This window comes from Panthera onca, chromosome E1, assembly GCF_046562875.1.
Source record: "Panthera onca isolate mPanOnc1 chromosome E1, mPanOnc1 haplotype 2, whole genome shotgun sequence".
In the NCBI taxonomy this organism is placed as follows: domain Eukaryota; kingdom Metazoa; phylum Chordata; class Mammalia; order Carnivora; family Felidae; genus Panthera; species Panthera onca.
Genome location: NC_138352.1, coordinates 53,862,001 through 53,889,953, shown reverse-complemented (window position 1 = coordinate 53,889,953; position 27,953 = coordinate 53,862,001). Strand labels below are relative to the sequence as shown.

Sequence of the window (27,953 nt, the reverse complement as noted above, 5' to 3'; positions counted from 1 at the left end):
CAGCCCCACGGAGAGCTAAGTGGGTCCTTAATGAACAAGAAAAGGTTATCATGGCCACGCATGGTGTCTCCCAGTCATCTCTGTCTACAATCTCCAGCAGCCACCGATAACAGTTCAAAGTCATGCAAGTACGGGCTACGGCTACCATTTCGTTCTTCACGGTGCAGATGTTCTTGTGAACCCTTGGCAAGTGCACAGCAGCAGGAGGAGAAAAGCATATCCTCAGAGGCCTACTCCATCCAGGCAGCTGATTTATTCCAAGTGAACACACTATTCTCCACAAAAATTGTTAAGATTAAGAAAAAGTGACAATACTAAGTGTCACTAAGGATGGGGAGGAACTAGAATTTTCACACACTGTTAGTAGGAGTATCAATTGGTATAAACCCTTTGAAAAACTGTTTGGCAGAATCTATTGAAGCTGAACCGTCTGATCCAGCAATTCTCCTATGTACGGACCCAACAGAAACACCAACATGATGTGCATCAAAAGACAGGTATAAGGACGTTCACAGCAGCATTATTCATACTATCCCCAAAGTAGAAACAACCCAAATGTCTACCCACAATACGCTAAGATAAGCGAAATACTGAACAGCAGTGAGAACAAGGAACTACTGCTACATGCAAAAACATGGGTGGTTCTCACAAATACGATGCTGAACGAAAGGATCCAGACACACAGGAGTAGATATTGTGTGACTCTGTTCGTCTGAAATTCAAATATAGGCAAAAGGAATCTAGTGGTAGAAATCAGAGTAGTAGTTACTTTTGGAGAGATAGTAATTGGGAAGGGGCACGGAGAAAAGCTTTTGGGGGTGCTCGTAATATTCTCCATTTTCATCTGGGTGGGGATTACATGACTGTTTGCTTTGTTTAAAAAATGACTGAGCTCTGTAATTGCGATGTGGGCATATTTCAGTACATACGATATACTGCAACTAAAAAGTTAAAAGAAATTATCAGTGCACTTTATTAATTAATGCCTTTGTCAGGTTCTGAAATACTAGGAAACAAAGGAAGAATCACTAAGGCAGTTTCTCCTTGAGTGAAATTTACCACAGAATTATATTTAAAAAATTCCAGAGAAATTATATAGGCATTGTTAAAAACTTTCGTGTTTCTTTGCCTGGAGCTCTTAAGAGTAAGTGGTGATTTGGTTTAGACTTTGATGTATTGTATTATTGTATCATGCATTATATCAGAGGTGTTATAAGGAGGGTGCTAGCCAGCTATTATGTTTGTGCAGCCATAGGAAACTGGCTTAAATTAAAACAGAAACAACTTCAGCTGGACATTAGGAGGAATTTCTGGGCCAGGAAGTTAAATGATTGTGGAATCAGAATTGCTATGTATCTTGAAGAAAAGAAGGAAAAACCATCTGGCAGGTGGACGGATCATAAGATCTTTCAACTCTTCAGTTCAAAGGTGGTGGGGCGCCTGGGTGGCTCAGTTGGTTGGGCGTCCGACTTCAGCTCAGGTCATGATCTCACAGCTCGTGAGTTCAAGCCCCGCGTCGGGCTCTGTGCCAACAACTCAGAGCCTGGAGCCTGCTTCAGACTCTGTGTCTCCCTCTCTCTCTGCCCCTCCCCTGCTCATGCTCTGTCTCTCTCTGTCTCAAAAATAAAAAAAACAAAAACAATAGCAAAGGTGGCAAAGTTTAAAAACCTACTCTTCACAGAACTTATTACAATGTGTGGTAAGAGTAAGTGTTGAAAAATATTAGTTAGCTTCACTGTGTCACTATTAATAATACTTACAGAGAGCACGGCAAGTTTAGAGTTTTATCCCTAAACTTACTCACCAACAGGGAGATATCCCTAACTAAGTTTTTCTCTGTAAATCTCAGGCGTCTGCCCCTCCTGATGATAAAGGAGGAAGAAAGCCCAACTGGTTAACATGTATAAACTGTACTGAGTCTGTGATGACTTGTGCTATGTAAATATAAAGAATGATTATTACCATAAACCCAGCCAACTGCAACACCGATGGTGACAGAAATGTCAATTTAAATGGTGGTAGCTTGGAACTCTTACCATCGGCTCAGGAATGAAATCGCTTTAGGCACCCTGGGGCTTTAAGTAGAGGGAATCACCAAAGGACTGTTAGGGAGCTATGCTAGGGTAAAGGAAGATGGGGGGTTTGGAGGAACCCGTTAGCAAATGTGATAAAAAAGCATCTCTCAAGGGAACACAAAACAATAATAGTTTTAGCTGTCATTTTGAGTTTTCTAGAAGTTTTCTTCCCTTTGATGATCTTCCTCCATACTCCTAAACTCTTGCTGCTGTTAAAACTAAACCAAACCAAAACCAAACAGTAGTCCAGAGATGTAATTGAACTGCCTTGGTTGTTGTTGTTTTGAGCTGAAATATACTTGGCTAACATAGGAAATGCATCTAGAAAATATTTTTAATGATTTCTAAAATGTCCTCTTGAAAGGTGCATGGTTCGAAGTCAAGGTCTTCAGTGTTAAAGTGCTAGCAGGTTTTTAACTCAATTCCCGTGTGGTTTTAGAGATATTGGCATTCTAAAAACCGCTGATTCTTGCTTGGTAAATGGGAACTGAGTTACAGCAACCAAGGTCTGAAGAATCAGAAGGAGATTTATGTCCATAAAAACCTGTGTAAGAGAAAAGTAATTATGTGGAAATCTCAAGGCCCTTCTAGGTTTTCTAACTTCTCTGGAGTGGCTTTCTGACACAACCAAGGCACAGGTGCTCAGTTATAAGCAACGTTGCAGTCCTCTGAAATATATGACCAATCCCCTTACATTCTGGACACTTTCTTAGTTACTACTGAATTTCCACCTTCTATGCTGCAATTATACCCTGCACAGTAGACCGCGATGTCCTCTCCGCAGGCATCCATGAGCTGCTGAACACTGAAGCGTGGGACTAATGTCCTGTGTGCTTATATATCTATATAAGCCAGGCCACAGGACAGAAACTTCTGCAAATTTCCACAAATCAAGTCTAGAAGAACTATCACATATATTCAAAAATAACCAATTATTAAAAAATAAGCCAATTCAACCGGTTTTTATGAGCTCATAGTGACCCCCTGGTTAGCAGTTTGCTTGGAGTTATTCTCATTATTTCAAAACTTTATTGGCATATTCTATGAGCACAAGTACTGTGTTAGGGACCAAGAGGAAGGGCAGATGGTCTCTAGGAGCAGGCCATCATGTGGCAAGCCGAATCTCTGAGCTTGTTAATTAACAACATAAGAAAGGATAGGATTAGGGGCCCACACAAACACTTAAAGTTCAGAAAAGGCAGTGTCCGCAGACTGCACAAGGGTATTTGAGCTGGACTTTGACAGACGGCACAGGGAGAGAAGAAGGATGAGCTTTCTAGACAGGGAAACAGCATGAGCAGGGCTCAGAAACCTTATGCTGAATATGGCATATTCTTGGCCAACAGGAACTTGACTAAAGTCTAGAGTTTTTGTTGGGTGTGCAGGTGTGGGTGTATTCTGGGAAATAACTCAGCATTTCTTCTATGAGCTTAGACTGAGCTATGAAAGACTCCAATGATCAAATTAAGAAGTTCCAATAATCTAGTTTCCCTTTCAGTGATGCAGAGTCATTGGAAGTTTTTAGCTAGGAAATTACATGATAAAACCAGTATTTTTCAGTGGACATAATTCTTAATATAGCTGTTCTACAACTATTCTTCTATTGACTGAGCTATTCCATTTTTTCAAACAGAATAATAATTCTTAACAAAAAGTTATTTTTTTGCCTTAGATTCCTTCTGGAACAATGTGGCATATTTTTACCTACTTAATTGATAGGAAATGTTATCAAATTAAGATTTTCTTCCAGGGTGCCTGCTGGATGGCTCAGTTGGTTGAATGTCTGACTCTTGATTTTGGCTCAGGTCATGATCCCAGGGTCATGGGATTGAGCCCTGTGTTGGGCTCTGCACTGAGCATGGAGCCTGTTTAAGATTCTCCCTCTCTCTGTCTCTGTCTCTCTCTGTCTCTGTTTCTCTCTCTCTCTCCCTCTCTCTCCTTCTGCTCCTCTCCCCGGCTTGTATACATACTCTCTCTCAAAACAAACAAACAAACAAACAAACAAACAAACAATAAAAGACTTTCTTACAAATTTTTTCCTTATATCCTGGGTTATTTTACTATTTTCCACAGGTGTCCAAAAAAAAAAAAAACCACTAGTAAACAAATACACTAATGGGAATTTTTGGAGACCATACTGATCCTGCTTAGTTCAGTGGCCTTTTTTGGGGGAAAAGGGAGATGGGTATACTCCTGACCGAAAATTTATACTGTATATGTATAGTGTGGCCATATTTTATGTTAGTAAAATTGTTTATATAAAATGAATCAAACACATATTTAATAAGGTTTTACCAAGTGCTGGAACACATTTAAGAACTACTGCTTTTATGTAGCCATATTCCAATCTATTCAATTTCAACAGATTTGAAAGGCCTATAGGGAACATTGTCTTTACCACATAGGAATTTATAATTTCATAGGAAAGGGCAATTTACAATGGCCTCTGGCTGATTCATAGTAAAGTAGAATAGTATATATAGCTCTAATACATGCATGTAAATTCTCCGAAGTAAAACAGTATTAATCCATATGCTCCCCGCCCCCACTAATTTTGACTTAGAATTCAATGGGATTGAGTTAGTGGATGCCCCACTGTTTTCTGTTTTCTCAGCTCTTGGCACACATAGTAGGTACTTCATAAACATTTTATAAATCAGTGAATTAAAGGATTTAACATAGCAGGGAGTCAGAGATTTTAGGCCCCATTATTGATTTTGTCACACATTTATTTATCAAATAGATTTGGGTATATAGCCCCTCTGTGCTCGTTTTTTTCCCTCTGTGAAATCAAGATGATAAACCTTCTTTTGCAGAAATATGGTGATGCCTGAGATACTGTGTGTGAAATGATTTGCACTTCTTGGAAGAAAGGGATCTTATAAATAGAAGGCATTGTTCACGTTACCCACAGCATTCAAATTTAATTTGTACCACATGGAATATGCGGAAGGTCCATGACCTCAGTAATGAAAGCTGCTGAGCCCTTGATGCCCATGGAAAAAAGCGTTTTCTCCTTGTTTTTCTGGCTGTCAGAGAATGGTTGCTGTTTCCCCTGCCTGCCTATTCTAACTATGATGTACTTACTTTCCTCAGCCCCATCCCAATTTCTCATTACGAATACTGAAATGAGCAGGTCCTTTAAATTGGAGAGGGTAGAAGGTGCATACGTCTGAAAGAGCAGTAATAAGGACCCTTAACTTAGGAATGAAGAGTTGAGGGAGATGGGTAAAGAACACTGACTAGGACGTGCAAGAAAAGACAGATCAATCCGAACGATTCATCATGCCAGGAGCTGTCCAAATAATCAAAGGTATCAGCCAGGGTGATGTATAGCTGATGTCACTTGGCGAGACCCTTAACAAGGCAGCTAGTACAACAGCTGCTGCTGGTCAGTGAGTATCACAGCACATGCCAGGCCAGGGCAGGGGAACACAGACCATCCATCACTGACCCAACTTAATGGCTAGGCTTATTAGTAAACATTCTCTGTGGCTGACAGCCTGTAATGCTACAGGATGTTCCCCAACTGTCCCCCAAATAAACGGACTCACCTGACAGATGTGCGAAATCTGTGGTCCCTCTTCAGATTCTGTGGGTAGGTATAATTTGTTCTATTTTATTGATAGAGGGAAGAGTCTTTAGAAAGAGTGAGAGAGGGAGGATATGTATGCAGCTCTCATTTAGCAAATGCATTCATAATCTATTCTTCACCCAAGATGTTTTTTCTCTTCTTAACCGTAAATCAGAAAAGTGACAGTGTGTGTTACATACATGCATTATTCCATAGGCACTACTGTAGGTGAGTTTCATCTATATCTTTCCTTACTATGGATCAGAAATCCCCAAAGTGGAAATAAAATCCACTCTCTGTACTAAAGATATCTAAGTCTACTTTAACTACATTATGTTCTTGGAGGGGATATCTTAATGGACTAAGTATGAGGTTTGCAATATCTAGACTTCCTGGAACCACAGGTTCAATTCCCAGCTGAATTGGCTCAGTCCTCAAGTCTTCACTGGCAGATAAATTAAGATACTAAGAAGCTTACTGTGCACAGATCTCTTAGATGAGTTGTCGTAACCCATAATCTCATCTATTTTTTTAAGTGGACATTAAACTTGGTTCTGCTGTTTTTGACCTTGCTGAAAAATTCTATATAATCTGCATGGTAAATCTAATGCTTATTGTTCAAAAGAGATGTACCATTTACGATGAGAGTGCATCCTCCTCTAAGTTGGGGACTTTTTTTTTTTTTTTAAGGCAGCTGGGCTTTGAAATGGGCAGGTTATTGTAATTCCAATTACTGCTTCCTAACTTTTCACCTTTAGTTTTCCTGGACTTGAGCTAACTGTTTCCCCTCACCCTTCAATGCATCTTCTTCCTGGCCTGATCTTGACTTGCCTCTCTAGTTTTGGCTACTGATCTTGCTTTGAATTCCAGCACAGGTGAATTCTTCAAGCCCTACTTAATGGCGTGGATTCTGGATTTCCCCCTACTCTGACTTCTGAGATTGGTGTGATCCCTCAAGTCTTACTTCAGTTTCTGTGCATAGAGAGGGAACATGATACAATGAAAAAAGTTCCAGCTTGGGAGAAATTAAGACAGTTTCCAGCAGGACTGTTTCCTCAACTGCCCCTATTCATTCTTCCTGTGCTCTGGTCCCAGCACTGCTACCAAGTGGCTTTCTAATGGTGGGCAAGTCATGTGGTCTGTGTGTTGGTCTGTAGAATGGGTACACTGGGACTCATGAATACATGGCTCCTTCCAAGTTCCAAGATTCTTAGATCCTCCTTTGTTTTACCTGGGATCCCTGTCCCTGGCTTCAGCTCAATAGAGAAAGGGACTGGAAAGCATTTTAAAACCTAAATTTTATGCATCACCATCACACTTGATAAATGCTGATTGAGCATTAACACTCTGTGTCAAGAATTTTAGAATTTTATATAATGCAGAGAGTATTGGCACTTTGGAGATTTATATTCAGAGAGGAGACTCAAGAAAGTAGCCTCAAAGAGAAATTAATTTTTAATTTTTTGTTATGAGGACTGGAAGATGTGAAGTTTACTGGTCAGTACAAAGTGTCAGGGAAGAGCATGATTCAGCAGCCAAATGGCCTCCTCTAAATTCAGGTTCCACCACTTAACTAGCTGTGATACTTGACCAAATTGCTCTCCGTGACTCAATTTTCTCATCTGTAGGATGTGGGTAATGATAATATCTACCTTACAAGGTCCTAATGAGGATAAAAATGAGTTACCATTTAAAAGTGCTTAGAATTATGCCTGACACATAGTATTATATAAATGTTGGCTAGATAAAGAAAAACACTGGAGCTATAAATTCCATCATGCATTTCAAAGTTTCAAAGTATGTTCTATGTATGTCCTGAGCATTCATGAGTAGCAGAGATATTATGGCCCATATTTCACATCTAGAATTAAGTTGTAGGCTTATGTGTATAGAAACATTGATAAGATTCAATATTATTAAGATTGCTGGAACCATCATCATACATGCGGAGTGTGTGTGTGTGTGTGTGTGTATGTGTACGTGTGTGTGTGTGTGTGTGTGACAGAGAGAGAGAGAGAGACAGAGAGAGAGAGAGAGAGAAATCTTTCTAATCCACCAAGGAAAAGTCTGTCTCTAAAATACTTTAGACATTTTTCACTGGTGTATTGTGCCTAGCTCAAAGACAGGATATAGAACATTTGTGTTAATAAACCTCCCATAGAGAGCACTGACACTTGAATAGCTCTAAATGTTTTCCAACATCTGGCCAAAGCTAATAACAGCTTCCACAGGTTGGTTTCTGCTTTTGGAGCATCATTCAAGACACTGTTGTAGGATTCTGTTAGCTTCTCAAATCGTATCCAACATAGAGACAAAGGTAGACATAATTTAAGCCTTGAACTAGGTACTATGCTAGAGCTGGGGGAACAGCCTGGCTAACACTTATTAGACTGCACTTATGTGCCAGCTGTTGCTCTAGGTGTTTCAATTCTTATAGCAACCATAGGAGGTAGGCACTATCCCATTTTATAGATGAAAAAACTGAGGCATGGAGAGAGTAACTTGTCTAGGTGACACAGCTAGTGAATGTCAGAGCTCATAGCCAAGACTTTAAGCTTATTGGCTGGGGTTTTAGGCATTTGAGGAAACGAGAGAGAACGAGGCACCACAGATCTGGGCTGAAGCGGAGGTTAGTGTGGTGGGGTTCTTAATGACAACACAAAAAAGTTGATTTTTGCCATGCCCTTTGTGGGTGCCCAATAAGTATGTGGGGAGTATGAATACTCTCTTCAGTGCTGAACTTTTAATATGAAAAATTGATTTTATTTTGGTTTTTATCACAGACACTTGGAAATGAAGCAATGGAATGATAAGCATCGGTTGTCTGGAAGGATCAACTGAGTTAGCAGAAATAAACTTTTTTTGTGTTGTCATAAAACATTTACAGTTTTTTACTTACAGGTTTGACTCATCACTACTATAGCCCCTCCCACCCCCCGCCCCAGCCCCGAATCTCGAGTACGTGTTTTGCCTATTGCTGAACACCAACATTACCCTCCCCAATTAAAATACCAGGAAGACATTTGAACCCAAACATTATTCTTCGGATTAATGAAATCCAACAGCAACTGTTTCACCCCTGGACTATTCCAAACCAAGTACTAATGACCGAAGACCATTCCTCATCTTGTGCTTGGGTAGGGAGCTCTGAGAAATGAGTCTTGGGCCCTGTCCAGTTTGTAGTGGAAAGTGCACATGCCACAAAATGTTGTTTCCGCATTTGCTTCCCCGCTGACAGTATTTGTGCGAAGGGCAGAACATCCAGGCTCAGACCTTGAACTGAAAAACCCTTCTCACTTTCCGACAGTGCCCCTTTGGGTTGGAATGCAGGTCAGGCACACTTGTCCAGCCGTGGCCACTACTGGGCTGTCTGCTCTAGGGCTAAAAAAAGACGCTGATTTCCTGGAATATCTGCCCTGCAATTTTTACAGGAACAAGCTTCATTAAATTAAAAATAATAAGCCAGGCAATTTTCTTGTCGAAACCTGTTTCTTAACACTTGCTGTCTGCAGGGGAGCCTTCCAGAATGTTTCCTGTCCATGTCAGGTTAGGGCACCAACAAAGCTTTGTTTTGTGTTAAACTTAAAGGTCTCTTCCTGTAGATTCTTCCAGAACTGCTGGATGGACACAGGCAAAATCGTGTCCAACAAAAGAATGATTTGCTGACTACTCAAAACAAACATGATCATCTCTTAAATTTCTTCTATTAATAAACATATATGACTATAAGATCCTAACCTTTTATTAGACAAGCATATATTACAATGGAGTAGAATAGAGGTATAATAAAATATTCACTTGACTGATCCTTATCTAAAAATATACTTGTATAAAAAGGACATTGTGTGGGGACGCCTGGGTGGCTCAGTTGGTTAAGCATCGACTTCAGCTCAGGTCATGATCTCACAGTTCATGGGTTCGAGCCCTGCGTCGGGCTCTGTGCTGACAGCTCAGAGCCCGGAACCTGCTTCAGATTCTATGTCTCCCTCTCTCTCTGCCCCTCCCCTGCTCATGCTCTGTCTCTCTATCTCTCTCAAAGTAATAAACATTAAAAAAAATTTTTTTTTAAAAAGGACATTGTGTAGTCCTTTATGATAACCAAGTGTCTTACATAGATTATTTCATGTAATCCTCATGATGTAGGGGGTAGATGTGATGTAGATGAGGAAAGAGCCATTAGGACTTAAGTAACATGCACAGTCTCACACCATTGAAGGGACAGGTGCAGGCAGGGCTTGGAGTTCTCTGTTTCAGCCTCTTTAAACCATTTAGGGTTCTCGAGTCAGTGTGTACAGCGGTTTTAAGGTCAGCTGCATTTGCAACACCTTAAAGATACACTTTCCAGAGCCTACCTCTGTTCCACTGGATCTCAGGATGAATTTCTGGTTGAGGAAATGGGAAATCTACATTTTTTTTCTTTTTTACAAACTTCCCAATAATTCTATCATGCAGGCATGTTTGAGAAGCATCTAGCACAGACCAACGCTTACACAATTATTTCAGGAAAAACTAGTAATGCAGGGGGTGCTCACCGGAAGAGCTGTTGTAAAAGCACGCACTGTGAAAAACAAAATGCTGAAGAAAGAGGGCTGAGCGAAAAACAGGACAACCCAGGTGCAGAAAGTAAAAGCCAATTAACTTAGCACAATACATAGGTGAGGTTTCAGAAAAATGAGTTAATCAAGGAATAGTTTCAGAAAGCAAGGGATTGTAGGCTGGGATGGGATAACTGTCCCCAAATATTTGAAGGGCCGTCCCATAGAAACGTGTAGAAGTGGATGTACTGGGACCTGTGAGCAAGAGCTAATGAGAAAGAAGGTTAGGCTCAGCATTAGGAAGACCCTTTAAACTCTGGAGTGTTGGGGCGCCTGGGTGGCTCAGTCGGTTGAGCGGCCGACTTCTGCTCAGGTCACGATCTCACGGCTCGTGAGTTCAAGCCCCGCGTCAGGCTCTGTGCTGATAGCTCGGAGCCTGGAGCCTGCTTCAGATTCTGGGTCTCCCTCTCTCTCTCTCTCTGCCCTCTCCCGCTCACGCTGTCTCTCTCTGTCTCTCAAAAATAAATAAAATAAACATTAAAAATTTTAAAAAATAAATAAATAAACTCTGAAGTGTTCCCCCAACCCCCAGTCCTGGGGAACAACATTGGCCACCAGGTAGGAAGCCCCACCTCACTGTAGGGTTAAGCAGGGACCATGTGACCTCATGGTGACAGTCCTGTACTGACTGGGAAGTTGGCTTTATCTCTATAATTCCATATTCTTTCTATACTCTCCTATTCATGCTTCTCAAAATATCTACGTAGAATAAATAGAGGCATACATTACCGATAAGCATTTTGCAGTCAGAGAAGTTGAATCGAGCTAAGATGAATTGCCAAAAGTGATGGGCTTGCTAGCAAAGCTGAGAACAGACCTGTCCTTCCTGGCCTTCTCTCTTGTGCCTCCTTGCCCCACCCTATAAACCACTTAGGTGCCTTTTAAGAAGCCCTAAAGCACCTTGGAATTTGGGTTGGCCTGAAAACTGCTACTTCAGGCCAGTCACCTTGGAATTTAAAATGCAGATTCCTGGGCACCACCTCGGATTTACTGAATCACAAACTTTGGGAATGGGACCCAGGAATCTGAATGTACACCATTTTGGACTTGTTCTGTCTGAATTAGGGGGCAGGAAATCTGATAATCTTGTGTTGTACATACTCTTCTTTGTAACTGCAAATCGATTTCTGTGAGTCCAAAAACATCACCAGGTGAGTAGCTTTCCATATAAACGTTTCATCGTCCTGGCTTTATATTTACATAGGTACAAATATTTATATAACGATCCCAGGTTCATGTATTTACAGAAGTAGCAGATGGCTGCAAAGGTGATATGAATGCATCTGAGTCATTGGCAAGGGTTCCCTGTGTACTTTACAGGCCTGGGTAAATGTCAACCTTTACTTAAATTATAGCAGCATAGAGTGTGTGGATATGGGAATAGTACAACGTTCGAAAAAAAATTCCCTGCCCTTCCCATCGGCTCTGAGTAAGTATCCCATTGGATTAACTGGAGTCCACTTGATTGCTACAGTTTCAATAGCTTGTTCAGACATCGATCGCTGTCATGTCACTGGGAGAAAAGGATTAATAATAGGGTGCTCAGGTTGGCTCAATACTGCTGATAGTGCCTGACAAAAGACCGTTCAGAGGACTCCCATGGGGATGCCGCCTGCATAGGAAAGCTACCAGCAACATCATTCAGGATTCCGCAGAATAATGATTAACTCCAGAACTTCAGCCTACGAAACCCAACCAACGGTTTCTATTATTTCCAAATAAATTCACTCCCTGATCTTCCTTCTCTTAGATTCACAGATGATCTGGAGCCAAATTCCCCAGTGGATACCCATGATCGTGATTATGTCCTTGTGTCAGCCTTGTGCCTTGATTATTTCCAAGAGATGCGGCTTTTTTTGGTTCTGTTTTGTTTTTGTTTTTTGCCAATCCCAATCGTGGGAAATGGTAAGAGACAAGAGAAGCTTGGTTCGGTGAGTGCCTCTGGAAATGTTACAGGAGAAAGGCTCCACCCCCCACTGTGCGTTCCAGCTCCATTTCAGTGGGCAGTTGTGGCCAGCAGGTATCACAGACTGGGGAGGACATTTAAAAGAAACCCCGTTTCACCTACAGAAAATTAAAGGGAGCCGCTTCACAATGGGGCCCCATGTTTAACTGGAATTAAGATGAAGGGGAATATATGAGAGGCAAGCACGATGACCCTGTTTGGCCAAGGTTTGGAGAAAGGGACTAGAAAGCAGGGGGAAAACTCTGACCTCCAGTGAAAGTAAGAACAGTTTGTAATTTAAACAGGTGGAATATGACACTACAAAACTTAAGCCCAACAGCTTTCCTCTCTGGCTCCCCCACCCTCACGTGACAAGAGTTTCAAGTTGTTGGGTCATTTGTTCTTGGCAATGGAAAGTGTTTGAGGGCATTTATCTCCATAGCCAGCAATTTCATAACTACATGACTTCTTATTCAAGTGCACTTAGATAATTTTCTGAGGTTTCATAACAGCTTTATTTATCTATGCTTTAATGCCTTTCCTCTTAAGAGCTCAAGATGCTGGTTATTTAACATTATAATCCAGATATGAGAATTAAAAAGGCATTGGGTGCCATACTGCTATCTCCAATGATAGTGCCACTAAAAATAACACAATTAACTTGATGTCAGCATTCAGCTTGTTCTTATATATAGGTTTCTTAAAAATATCCAGACTACTTTAATTAGAGCCACAGACTATTTTAATTATTCCTAAAAGACTGAGTATACTCCACTGACTACAGTAAATATATGAGATAGAAGACAGTTCTCTAGGAACTTGTATATGCTAATGACTGTGTTCTTCAGTCACATTCATGGGAAGATAAGCAATTGTTCAGGATGAAGTTGCTACAGGGCTACACACAGCCAGTTGCAAAGGCCAATGAGGCTACATGTCACCTGGCATCATGGAAATGGCATCCAGAGCTCAAGACATCAGCAATGCAAAACTCAAGGCAAATATGTTGTTCAGTTCGATCCAATTGTAATGCGATCCAACCTGATCCTGTAAACCTTTAGTCAGTGTCTGTTATGTGTCAGGTAATGTTCTGAAAGCCCTGGTGGTGGTGGTGGGGGGGGGAGGGGGTGGGTATCAAGATAAAGAAGAAATAAATTTAACTTTCAAGGAGTTATTTTTCTGGTAGGAAAGACAGTCAAATGAATAACACAATACACATGATGAAGAGAAAGCAACACTATAGACACATGCATTAATACAAAACAGATGAAGGAGATAAGTAGGGGTATCTTATGGTAGAATATGTATTGGTTTTGAAACCATGTGAACTTTGGTTTAAATCATAGATCTTTCAATTGCTTGCTATGAAGCTTTGAGGAAAACATTTTGACTGTCTTAGCCTTGGCTTTATGTTTTCAGAATGGGGATAACACAAACTCTGAAATCCTTTGTGAAGACGAAGCAAGGTAAGATTTGTAAAAGTATCAAACATAGTTCTGGCATGAGTCTCCTAGCAGGAGCTCAAGAAAATGTTAATGGTAAGTGTTTCCTTGTGTGTGTGTGTGTGTGTGTGTGTGTGTGTGTGAAAGCTTCACAGAGGGGGCAGAGATGGGGCTTGGGTTTTAAAGGATGAATAGAAGTTCTTTAAGAATAAAGAAACAATACATAAAAAAGAGATGTAAAAAGTGGGGAACAGCTGGCATGCAAAAGGGAGAGTGAACAGCAAAGGGAAATGAAGCTAGAGAGTGGTACTGGTCTTCAAAGAAACTGAGAAAGGAACAAAAATGTACACACTTAGGGAGCATCACAGAATGTGTGACACTGGAGCATTAAGCACTATGACAGTTGAAGGTCAAGAAGAACTATCCCAACTTGTTATGTTTCTATGAAATTGGAACAGAGTTTCAAAAGTTAGCTTTCATTCTTCTACCGAGTTCATCAATGACTCTCATTAATTTCATTTAGTAGCAAGCTCAAACTACAGAGTGAGATCAATTACAACAAAACTCTGGGCTGGGAAATGCAGCCATTCTATCCTGTGCCAATGTAACAACAGCAGAATACCCACAATGCTGCTGCACAATGTGTTAAATTGGGACAAGCATGATTAGAGACATGTTCAACTGCCCATGAAGCACAGCATTTAGCAGCTCAGCAACGCCAAGGACGCCTGGGGAATGTTGGTGTTCACCTCCCAAATCAGGCTCATAGCACTGAGAACACATTCTCTGCAAACGTAAGATGCTATTCCACTCCCAAAATAATATCACCCATAGGCAAGTCTCGTGCACTTGGGACCAGAGATCATAACTCTTGCCCTTGCTTTACTCACAACGAACCTACAGTCAAACATACCAGAGCATACTGGCTTTTTACTACAGTCTAGTATTAGCTCAGGGGACCATATTCCACCCCTCCCCTTTTTTTAAAGTAATAGTTTAGGATGATCCATTGATATTTGTTTTTGAGAGAGAGAGAGAGAAAGCACGAGTGTGGGAGGAGCAGAGAAAGAGGGAGAGAATCTTAAGCAGGCTCCACACCCAGTGCAGAGCCTGATGAAGGCCTTAACCTCTTGACCATGAGATCATGACCCGAGCCAAAATTAAGAGTTGGATGCCTGAGTCACCCAGGCACCCCAGGATGATCCATTGACTTAAGAGGGAAACCACCCCAGGATTTCTGATGAAGCCCAGACACAGTTTAAGGATAAAACTCACATGGACTCACCACAAAAGATGTTCAACCTTTTAAAAATAGTTACATGGGCATGGTATGATGGTGTTCTTTCAAAATCAAGGACACTAAAATCAATCATAGAGCCCATAAAGTTCAATCAATCTCTTTAACATTGAGAACGCTTTCTGGTATTCTTTTCTTTATTCAATAAACATAAACTGAGCGCCTTCAAAGTTATAAGGACTATATAATGAGTCCTTATATGAGATACAAAATAAGTAAGGTAATTGCCCTCATGGAATTCACTCTAGAAAAGGAGGGGACAGAAGGTAAACAAATAATTATAATACAAACTATCATTTGTATTAATGCTTCTACCAGGTTCCATGGAATCACAGAGGAGAGTCACTAACCCTTCCCCAATCTTGAATATATGTAGAGGCTTATGCAACATAGTAGGTTCTCAATATTCATTGAATTAATGAATGAAAGTGATAAACCCCCAAATATAAATGATCTATATATAATATTAAGTTCTTTAGTCATTTATTGAAATTAAACAAAGAAACTTAACAAGCACGTGAGTTTGGCAATCTGCAAAACACTAAGAGACCATGGAAGACTATTTGACAATGGAGGGGGAGGGACAAATAAGGATGTTAACTTGGGCTATAAAGTTTGAGTTGAATCTTGAAGGAAGAGTAGGAATTCACTAGACATATAATTCACTGGGACAGGATTCTGGGCAAAGAGAAAAGCATATGCCAAGGTGTGTTTTCGTCCAGGGGACCACTTGGATACACTCTAGTGTATCTGTAGATATATGGTTCGTGTCGGGGAGTGATAGGAGATGAAGCCAGGTAGTCATAATAGTAACACCGATTTATTGTCAAGTGCTTACTACATGCCAAACTGGGTGATGCACTTTATATGCATTATACCGTGCAATCTTCAAAACAATACTAGGAGGAAGGTGCTATTACTGTCTCTGCTTCACAGATGAAGGAACTTGAATTCATTGAGGATAAGCAACCTGCCCATGATCATACAACTATTAAGTCATGCATCTGGATTTCAAGTCCAGCTCTTTCCGACTCCAGAGACCATCTGCTTAAACAGCATTAGTACTACCTTACATATTAAAAAGATATTTATTATGCCTTAACCACTCCAGGTTCCCAATTCCCAAATACAATAAGAGAACAACATACAGTTTTCAGGACTACAGTAAAACAAGAAGAATAAGAAGGAACTTTTTTTCATAAGGTTATGTAACTATTCAATATAAGAGACTTTACTTTGAACTTACGTTCTTCCTGTTTTCTGACATGAAAAAATTCTCTTGTGAAATTACGTTGATAGAAGATGATAGTTATTTAAAAAATATTTTCATCAAAGTTAAAAATTCTCAGTCCTTCTCCAAATCTCGAAATTACTGCTCTAAGCTATGAAGCTATGCTGCCTTACTAATGGTTGTGTAAGCCATGCTATAGCATTTAAATTTGTCCTGTAAGCCATGGACAGTCATTTAAGCATTCTTAGCGGGAAAATTATAAATTTTGCATTTTAGAGGGATTATTTCTTCATGAGTGTTGAGGATGGACTGGAGAGGGACAACGAGAGGGAAGACAGGGAGATCAGCTGGAAGATGAGTGTAACCGTCCAACAAAGATAAGAACCTTGAGCCAAGACTAAGGTAAGAGAATGAAGAGAAGGGCATCATTTCAAGGGACACTGAAGAGGTAGACTCAGTGGGCCTTGGTGACCAATGAGACATGGGGTGTGCAGGAGAGAGAGGGAATTTAGGACAATTCCCTAGTCTCCAAACTATAACAGTTTGAAGGATGGACCCTCCTGTATAAGAGTTTGTATACAGGAAGAAGAGTGGGGGTGATAAGAGGAGAGAGTTCAGTTCAGACATGTTTTGATTTCAAGGACAATCAGATACAGATGATTTTTAAATGTTGATTCTACCTTACCAATATAGTCATGACACTTGATATAAAGACTCCAGGCCTAAAAAATAAATTTTGCTACATGAAATAAACATTTTTAGCAAATGTACAAAATTAATCTTAGGCACAGGTGTAGTTATCATATGACCACTATTATATTGTGAGCACTGTCATACTTCATTGTTAAGATGAATCAGAGAAATGTTAGTGAACAGGCAAAATGTTTGGAAGGCCAGTAGGTTATTTTGCACCTATCAGAAAGACTAACGGCTACAAAGCGCTTTGAGATCTTCAAATGAAAGATGCCCAGAAGAACACATTATTAATGTTGGCTATTAGGATATATAGAGAGGAATCTTTAGTTATCCAGAAAAGCCTGCAGGTAAAAGACAATGACTAAGGGACTTGGAAACAGACATACTTGATATTATTTCTGAATTTCTATGAGAGTAAATAGTAACAAATCAAATGCACCATTTAAAAAATATGAACACTTGGGGTGACAGCAGCTTCCTGAAGACAGAAATGAATTTAAGACAACATCCATCTCTGGACGATGAAATTCACATTCCCTCCTCACGCCACCCCAATTAAAGGGAAAGAATCTCGACCTGACAATCTGCCCTTCAGTATCTCAGACCCGGGTTGAGGGCAGATCTAGTGACCTCCTCCTGAATAAAAAGGGGAAGGGGATTGGGCAGTAAATTCTGTCCTGGCGAACATCAGCCCGGTAGTAAATCGGAATCCTCTCCGTGCCCTCTTTATTATCACATTCACAGCATGAAGTTATGAGCTTCCTCAGAGCTCCTGCTATAAAAATGTGATGGATGGTAGGGAAACCTCAGGGAGTTAATCTATTCTTCCATTAAATTTTACTTTAATTGGTCTGTGAGTCAATCAGAAACTCACTAGACAGTGAATTAAGAAAGAAAAGAATGAAATAGAAAAAGAGCTTTCTTTTGCAGTTACTATATTATAATGCAGGATTAGTCTTCCATTGAAAGAAAAGGGAGACCATTGGTCCATACAAATAATCCCTGGCCCTGTAAAGAAAATGAGAGAAAAACAGGCAACCATGAATCCTGCTCACTGGTGACATTAATACATATGACATTTACACACACTCACCACATACCCCACCAAGCAAAAGCAGGCTTCTCAGCCCCTCTCCACCTCCACCCCCAGTAATCAGAATGAGAGAGAGAGAGAAACAGAATGGAACGTCTAAGGAAATTAATGCAGAGAAAAATAAGCTGCTAAGAATCTCTGTCATCAGTAACGTAACTCTGTCGATACAAAAGAAGGTAGATGTTAAAGACCAAGGATGGATCCGCTGAAATTTTCATGGGTTCAGTTAGCAAAATGTTTGTGCAGTATTTAAGGCCATAATGGGCTCTGATAAAGATTCTCAGAATCTAATAATGGCCTCTCTGGACTTCTTGTCTAATTAGTGGAATACGGAGCGAGCCAGCTTGGAACTGAGCATTGCTTGAGATGAAGAAGAAGGGGGGGGGGGGGGGCGGTGCGGAAAAAGCCAAAGCTGAAAGAAAAATAAACCAGAGTGAAGCAGGAGAAAAACAAGAGCAGCCAGGGTTTTAAAAACTGTGCTCCCAAGCTGACAACTGAAGTTTATGCCTTGAAATATATGATAATAAGGTTTTTATGGGAGTGAGCCCCAGGGACCCAAATGTCTCTCTGTAAACAACGGACTTCAGGGAAAAGCCAAGGTTTGAATAATGTACTCAGTCTCCCTCATGATAAAAAAAAAAAAAGCGAAAAGCAGTGAAGACAGGAAATGCTTCCCTTTATTCTGACTGTAGAACCCTGAGTTGCAGCAAATACCCTCTGAGGGTAAAGACAATTGACGACCAATGTAGAAATACAGTTGTCCCATGTTAAGACAAGGGATTTAAGCCTCGGCAGCCTCAGAAACCTGCGGTTGTATGAGAAGAACCTAGTAAAGTGCTGCCTGTCCACCCTTAACGCATGGGCAATATATGTCCAGAAACCAAATGGTTTATTGTGCAGTGTAGCTGCAGTGGAATTACTGTGGGGACATCAGAATGACTGGATCCTTGAAGCGTGTACTATTTATCCCCGGTGCTGCAAAGGGTTACACCTGAATGTGCTGCCCATTTCCGCTGGTCCACGTTTTGGGCCAGGGTACCTCGTGGGATATTACCAGCTGAACTCTATCCGTAGCGTGATGATTTCCTTTGGAGACTAGGGTCAGGTAAAGCTCAAAGGTAGCCTTAAGCAACTGCTAAATGATCAAAGTCCCCAGTGTACTCTGAGACTGAATCAGGTTGCCTTTAAAATTCTTCATCCTCAAAGACAACAGCTCTATCCTCTTTATATAAATGTAAGGCCATGAGACAGTAAAGTGCTATTTCTATAGGCATTAGTTCCACCTTATATATTAAAAAGGTATTTGTTGTGCCTTAATCACTCCGGGTCCAGGATCATAAGGGACCTTGTTTCTTGGTGGGAGGCTATAGTGTGAGAGGTTACTTAGTCATCACTAGCCTCTAGCGATGCTGGAACACCACACATGGGGCTCCTCAAACAGGAAGTCAAAGCCAGGCATGACCCCTGGATGAACTCGGTGCATTTTCGGGCAAGGGGCCTGATGAATCTCCAGGGACAGTGCTGCTCTGTGCCTCTGTGTCCGCATGTACGTGTTTACTCCTCTGTGTGCGTGTATGGAGGTGGGTGGTGCTGAAGGGAAGGAGGGTGTGAAGGTTCTGGATAATTATGAAAATTAGATCTTTTACAGCAGGCTTCAAGCTCAATTTGGGCTGACAGCTCATGAACAGATCATCTGAAGTCTTAATAGGCCAATGCTGGTTCAATAGTTGTATGGTTAAATCATGCACATTTGTGCCACAGCTGACACACACAAACAGACCCACATGCCTCAGAGGGACCATGTGGATGAGTCTATATTTAACATTCTTCCTCTCTGGGGAAGGCTAAACAAAGCAAAACAAAACACATCTAAAATCCTGCTTGAAACTTTTGCCGGCTAGAGAAATATTCTGGCATTCTTTTCACTCTAAGATGTCTAGTAGTAGGAATGGTGCATGATTAATAAAGCCCTTCCAGATACGTTTGACCTTGATGCCTTTCCAAAATATTTCTGAATCCCGCAGTCAGAGATATTATCTTCCAAGTTGCTTATCTATATTCAAAACCACCTGGCCGGGTCACAGTGGGAAATTTTTTCCCCTACTTTTTAGTTACCTGTCCCCAAAGCACCGACTCTCCTGCCTTCCGTACTTTGGTGGTTAGCTTTGTAAAATGATGTCAAGATACCCAGGCCCCTGACACATCCTGAATTCTGGAAGAACGTGTTTCCTGAATATTCCCGATAATGGGCTTAATACTAAAGGGGTTAATGAGGTTGCATAAGGCAGCATTTCCTCTTTAAAGGAGAAAAAAAAAAAAGTCCAACAACATTAGCAGCAGTTTCTTCTTATTTTTCTCTGTGTTTGCAGTAATGGCTCCTCCTTGCAGCTCCAACATGGGGGGAAGGGAGAAAGCAGTATTGCTAACCTGCCTGGCATCTGGCTTCCAGCAGGGAGAGAGGCTCATCCACCTCACCCCTCAGGCTTCTTTAACTGAATTAGCCGTATTAAGTGCCTTGGTAGCCCAGGGAATGAACATCGTCGATCAGTGCCTGAGAAGGCATGTTTGGAGGGTATAATTCTGCCGGAGGAGAATGGACTCCCCAGCACATGGGCCTAAACTGCAGAGTAACAGAGCCCTAAATCTCCAGTTGCAGATTTACAGCCTCCATTCTCCTTCTTTACTGCAAATACAATCCGGCAGTAATGGTCTAACACAGCAACACCATCACCAACTGGCTGATGGCTCGCATAAAAGCAATGTCAACCAAAAACTATGAGTTTATAAAAGGGAACAAACCCTCAACAGTGACAAGAACATGAAACCCATTAACAATTTAAACACTCTCCATTTTTTATTTCCTACCTTGAAGCTATTATTGCTGATAGAAAGCTTCTCAGTGGAGTTAACCACTGCAAGGGAGGGTTTGGAAGCTAGCTTAACTCCTAAGACAGGAGGTTATGTGGTTTGAACCATTTGATGGTGTGGTTTGAACCTTTGTTAATAGGAATGCCACCTGGTAACCTGTAGCTGAAAAGAAGGTCTCAGAAAATTGCAGGTGTGATAGGACCTCCCCTGGTAGGGCTATCAAATTATTCTCAGGAATCACACTGAATAAATGTGGTTGGGATTGGACGTTGCTGGTCTACTGACTATGTCAAGACTTGGGCCTGCACTGTAGAAGGAGTGGTAGAATATTTTTTTTTGGAGGAACTTCTGCAAAGATCAAGGATCGAACCTTGGAATTATGATGTTCAGTGGGGGTACATTTTACTTGTGATAGTTCCAATCCCTTGAAGGGACACTGCCACCTGAATATTCCACTCTGTGAACTGACTCTACCTGATCTATGATGTAAAATATAACTTGTCACACACTATGACCTTCTGGTCTTTAGGTAATCAGATGCAAATATTATAACTAATTTGCCCAACTTAACTACGGGGCTCTTCCACTAAAAAAATTATTACTATGGAATTCCTTGGGGAAAAATGCTTGAGTAAACCATCTTTTCCTCCTCTCCTCCCACCAGTGAACAAGAAGACATGACCTTAAGGAGATATATAAGCCCATCGTTGGGTGATTCACCCCAAAGCAAAAATTCTTCCCTCTGTTCTTTAAATCAGACAAACCCAATGAAAATAGCAAACTCACTCCTTTTGTAATTTTGAGTTTTCTGTGTGTAATTTGGCAAACAGTTCATCTTTTAGAAATAGGTTCTTAGCACTAAAAAGGAAAGAAATCCTGTTTTTGCAAAAAAAAAAAAGTTGTGTTGAATATGGTTACATATATCCACACAAATAGTACCAATGAAGTTAAAGGTTCCTGATTTTCATACATTGTGCTGATTATTTGAGCAACTGAATATAAAATTTAATCTGTACTAATGGGCCTGGGGGAAGTACAAATAAAACTGAGAAATAAATACTTGTTTTGCAGTAAAATGACTCCTATCTATCTATCTATCTATCTATCCGTCTATCTATCTAAAATAGGTTTCAGTGACACACGATATTGTATTGTAAGAATATTCCCATATTTTTGGCACTTTAAAAATGCATTGCCTCACAAAAGAATATCAACCTATCGCAGTCTCTCTTCACCTGGGCTAGCTTGAAAAGAGGGGTCATTTCATGTTGCTTTTGTTATGTGTACATAGATTTTGAACTGAGCAGACATTACACCTGTTGGTTTTAAGTGTCTCCTCTGCCAAGAAAAAGAAAAAAATGTTGAGAAGGAAAATAAGAGAAGTTAAATAAAAAAAGATAAGAAAAAAGGAACTAACAAAAGTTATCCCCCCCCCCCCCCCACCGCAGTGGGCAAGGAAATCAAGCTACAGTAATTTTCATTATAATGGTGTTAGAAAATGGTTAGCCTTAATGCTTGATAATGACCAGAGCTAATATGGTTCTGTTTTCAGTGTGGACAACATTTAAGGAAGTAGTGGAATGTATGGCAGCTTTCTGGATCTATACAATCAACTCCAATGAAGCCTTTTCTCTAGCTTTGAGTCATAACCATAAATACTGACCCATCCCCACATTCCAGTAACAAAGTCCTTCCTTCCTCCTGTGCCCCTAAACAAAGGGGACAACAGTGTGTTCGGTGGGAACATCTTGAAATAAGATATCACTCCCCAAATGGAAGGAAGTCACAGGGGAGATTGACGCCATAAAGGCAGTTCTATCCTATTGAAACGCCAGCAGATGGGGTCATAAACATTTCCTTCTCCCCTTGCTAACAGCCACCGAGTCAGCTTCATCTTTATCTTTATCTTTATCTTCCTGTCAGGTCATAAATACCTCTCACTCAAGCCTCACGCACAGCTGGGCCATGCCAGGCAAGTTTACTTCCTGTTAAGGGTTCGTTTCAGCAAACATTTAGAAGTAGGTGGGGGAAGAAAACGGAAAACCCTGCTGATGACACACATTGAGCGCAGTAAAGGGAGTCTGAGAACCTCCAAGAAGGGGTTTGGTTAGACTAAGAAATGACCAAATTGTCCAGCAAAAAGCGTGAAGATTCACTTAGAAGATGCTGTCATCTTTTAACTAATTAGTTAAAAATTATACTTGCTACAAATAAACACACAAAACAGCTGTATAGTATCAGTGGCTTTTGTTCTTCTAGAACCTCCAAATGCTGCATGAATTCTTTCCATTGGTTCATGGGTCTGAACCCTGGGCTATAATCATACCTGATGGAAGCAGATTTCCAGGATTAGAAAAGCAATACAAAGTCCTTGCTTAGCCGGAGGTTGGGAGAAAGAATGCACTCTTTTACTTAGCAGAATTGGGGTACTGGAGGGAAGAGTGACTCTCCTTCCTTTCTGGGGAGCAGTTTTATGCTTGGAAAACCATCTGCCTGAGGCACTGTTGGCAACTCCAAAACTGTGGAATCTAAAATGGTAAGAACATGGGAGGTAATGGGTGTCTTCCTCCTTGGCTTGGCTAGAGCGATTGCTCCTCTTGAATTTCTAAGTTGGGTGTACTTTTCTTTTCTTTTTTTTTTTAATTTTTTTTCAACGTTTTTTATTTATTTTTGGGACAGAGAGAGACAGAGCATGAACGGGGGAGGGGCAGAGAGAGAGGGAGACACAGAATCGGAAACAGGCTCCAGGCTCCGAGCCATCAGCCCAGAGCCTGACGCGGGGCTCGAACTCACGGACCGAGAGATCGTGACCTGGTTGAAGTCGGACGCTTAACCGACTGCGCCACCCAGGCGCCCCTGGGTGTACTTTTCAACAGTGACTTTTCTGACTATGGTCTTTGTAACACATAACCCCCAATCTGATTATTAAAAAGCGGCACTTTTATGAACACATTCTGATAAAACGGTTAAGTCTTCTGAAGTAATAATAATCGTGACAGGTTGCAGGTGATTATAAAAAGATGTTTCTTGCTTAGACTGGAGTTGGGTAAAGATGTCCTCACTGCTTTGAGAATGGCTGTTCTGTACTGGCTTATTTTACTCAATCTTTTGTGTTGTTTGTTTGTTTTTTGTTATTTAGTTTTAAAGAGAGAGAGAGTGAGTGTGGAGAGGTGTGGAGGGACAGAGAGAGAGAGAGAGAGAGAGAGAATCCCAAGTAGGTTCCAAGCCCAGCTCAGAGACCAACACGGGGCTCGATCCCACAACTCTGGGACAGTGACCACAGTCGAAATCAAGAGTTGGACACTCAACTGACTGAGCCAGCCAGGCACCTCAATCTTTTGATTTTTACATGTGCTTTTATTTTCTTTAAGTTTATTTATTTATTTTGAGAGAGAGAAAGAGCACAAGCAGGGGAGAGGCAGAGAAAGAGAGAGAGAGAGAATGCCAGGCAGGCTCTGCACTGTCAGTGCAGACAGTGTGGGGCTCAAACTCACAAACTGTGAGATCATGACCTGAGCTGAAACCAAGAGTCTGACGCTTAACTGACTGAGCCACCCAGGCGCCCCTTACATGTGCTTTTAGATACTGTGTAAGTTACAGAGAAAAATGAACATAGCATTGATAACTTTTCTGTAACAGTTATAACAAATGGGTTTGACTCTCAGCCCTGACACTTTACTAGTTGTGTAAACCTGGGAAAGTTACTTAACAGCTCTGTGCCTCAGTTTTCTCCTCTACAAAATGGGTACAACCACAGTCCCCCCCCCCCCTTTTAAAGCATTCCTTTATTTGCACTAAAATCTACTTTAAAGTCATAGTTTAAATGAATTTCAGTCCCTAATCCATAGGATTTCATCACTTTTTCCTATTTTATTTCATTTCATTATATCTTTTCTTCCTCCATTGCTTCTAAATTATTTTCCTTTCTATTCCCTTTCTCATTGGGTATTATAAAGATAAAATAAATTAACTTGTGTAAGTCTCTTAAAATGGAGCCTGGCACGTTGTAGGGGCTGTGTAGGTATTAACTTGTGTATAAAATGGAAGGCCTAGGTAATTCAGTCATCTAGATGGCATCTAAAGTAAAGGCTATCAATTACATTCTTTTTAATTTTTTTTAAATGTTTATTTATTTTTGAGACAGAGAGACAGAGCATGAGCATGGGAGGGGCAGAGAGAGAGGCAGACACAGAATCCGAAGCAGGCTTCAGGCTCTGAGCTGTCAGTACAGATCCCGATGTGGGGCTCGAACTCACAAACCACGAGATCATGACCTGAGCTGAAACCTGATGCTCAACCAACTGAGCCACCCAGGTGCCCCCTGTCAATTACACTCTTAAAAAGCTCCAATTAAGCTGAATATTCGGCCTGAGACTGGCATTCAGTTTTCCATAAATTAGGCTGATTTACCTTTATATAAAGTAACCCTGTGAGACTGGCCTGCGTGGTGTTTTCTGAGCACATCCTGCATTTTCCCACGTCTTCACTCTGGAGTTTGCCATTTCACTTGTACCCTCACCCCCGCCCCCCCTTCTCTACCTGTTGACATTGTAACACTGAAGAGATTCACTCATCCAAACATTAAGGCTTTATGCTACTTTTCTATCCACCCTTCAAGGCCTGAGTCAAATGCAGCTACTTCATGAATCATGGAGTTCTGGAGCTAGAAGAGCTTTAGAGACTCAATGGTCTACTTTCTTTTACTAAGGACACAAGAGATGAAGTGATTTGCCCAAAGACACCAAGCTACAGCCCGGTCTACAACATGGGCCTCTGAACTGTGCAGAGACCTCAGAGTAAAGTGCCAAGCTTCTTGGTCCTCATGGCTGGAGTCTGAACCTGACTGGTCTCCTCGGAGCTGCTATGGTACCTATTGCACTTAACAAACATCCCGCCCCTACTGAACTGACGTTATTTAGGTGCATGTCTTATCTCCCCCTATGTCTCATCCACCTTTGACACCTACATTTCTACCCCCAGAGGGCTTAGAACAGAGCCTATCACCAGGAGGCACTTAGTAAATATTTGAATTCGTGTTCGAATGAATGAATGTTACCAAGGGGAGGGAGGAGTTAAGCAGCCTTTCCTTCCCTGTAATTCCTATCTCTCATAGTCTCGAAGTTCTTTCTAACCCAACTGTCTGAGCTGAGCTATCAATTCCGGGGCATGATAAATAAATACGTCCGCGTTCGCAGAGAAGTTAGTGGAAATGAATGTGCACGCATTCACTTGCTTCACAAAACTTTCTGAGCGTGCATGTCACCATAAGGTGTGCATGGGAGATCTTGGACCAATCCTTTACCAAAGCAGTAGGACAGCAAAACCCGTGTTTCCATTGGTTGGATTGGTGCAGTCAACAGGGAAGAGCCAGAGACATACAAGTAGCACTTTATTAACTAAGCACCATGAAAGCACTCGTCAGGTAGTATGTTGTCTCTTTAATGGGCCTCTGATTTGCAAACTAAGCCCAACTTGTGATTTGTTTCCCTCTGTCACTCATTTTCTTTATTGGATGATTTAAGGATAGCCTTCTTCTCCTTCCCTACGAAAGTTTTAGTCACTGACCAAAGTTGGACTCAACACTGTTACAACGTGTATTTTCTCACCTGAGGGCAGTTAGAGTAACAATACATGAAACGTTTTCAATTTTTCAATGTGTTTTTATAGATCTCTTTCTATCCTTCCCTGCACCCCCTGCCCCAACAAACTCAGGAGGGACGTGCCAAGTGCAATCCATATACCATAGATGTATATGTGATGTATATCAGCAATACATCAATTTTGCAACATTGTTGTACTTTATTTCTGGAATCTCCCTTTATGAATTTCCCCAAAGGAGGAAGAGCATATCTCTATGACAATACCCTGCTTATTTTCTTTATCACACTAATCACAATATGTGATTATTCTATTTATTGGTTTGCTTCTTCATTGCCAGTCTCCCCAAAAGAATATAAAACCCCATGAGGACAGGGACCTTGTCTATCTACAGGGACCTTGTCTATCTAAAATTGCTAAATAAATGAATGAATGATTAACAAAGCTATTTCCATTAAGGCATATTAAGTCATAATGATAAAAGAGGCCAATGAGCAGACTTCCTAGTGTAGAACTGCTTAACTGTATTTTTACCCATTTATTCTTCCAAGAAAGATGGTCAGAGGAACAAGTAGGTCCTCGTAGTTTTTAGTTTTCCTAATTCTTCAGCAATTATTGAGTGTTTTCCCTGTATAGGGTTCTGCATTAAGAACGGCAGGTGACAAGAAGTTTAAGATCTAATCCTTGTCCCAGAGAAGGCCATGTGATTACAGCAATATGATAGTGATATAAGACTGTAAGGACAAATTCGGAAAAAGTGGTGCAGTCAACATGTGCTCTCAGAGAAGGGAGAAACTGTCTTAGATTGGTGTAGTCAGGAAGGGCTACCTGAGGGGGTGGGGGCTTTGAGTTGAAGATAAGTGGAATTTCTGTCATGACAAGGGCTCAGTAGGGGCGCTTGGGTAGCTCAGTCAGTTGAATGTCTGACTTCGGCTCAGGTCGTGATCTCACCGTTTGTGAGTTCGAGCCCTGCATCGGGCTTACTGCTGTTGGCATGGTGCCTGCTTCAGATCCTCTGTCCTTCTCTCTCTCTGCCCTTTCCTGACTGCGGTCTCTCTCTCAAAAAGAAGCTCACTAGAAGGCCTTTTAAAAAGATACTGTAGCCGTGTTATGCCTCAATATACCCCAGGTTTAGGTAAGTTTAATTAAAGAATAGAAATACTCTGAGATCCTCCAATAGATAGCAGCTTGTCAATGCAATATAGTTCTATTAGACTATTGGGCCGGCCCCATAGCAGGTTTAATGGCTTTATGTATGTTTAATCACACTTACTTGGTCTAGCTCTCTCAGCTTTAGTCCCATTAGAATTTAAAAGGTCAAGTTGCAAAAGCCTAAAAAGTGATTTAAAATAGAAATGCCAACTTAACCTTAACCACAGTTTAGCTAATGCTATCATTGTATGGAAAATCATACCTCGTATAAAATATGTGAGTGAAACAAGAATACTAAAACTTTATAGTTCTTTCCTGAGGTTATATTAAAAAATAATTTTAGTAAAATTTAAAATCACAATTTGGATTTTCCAAAAAATTATGGCT

The 27,953-nt window shown here is 41.0% G+C and overlaps 1 protein-coding gene across 3 annotated transcripts in view; it reads right to left on the bottom strand.

Annotated features, from left to right (window-relative positions):
* Positions 1–27,953, bottom strand: part of SKAP1 (src kinase associated phosphoprotein 1) — a 278,423-nt gene that overhangs the window by 78,948 nt on the left and 171,522 nt on the right. The gene's annotated exons all lie outside the window — the stretch shown is intronic.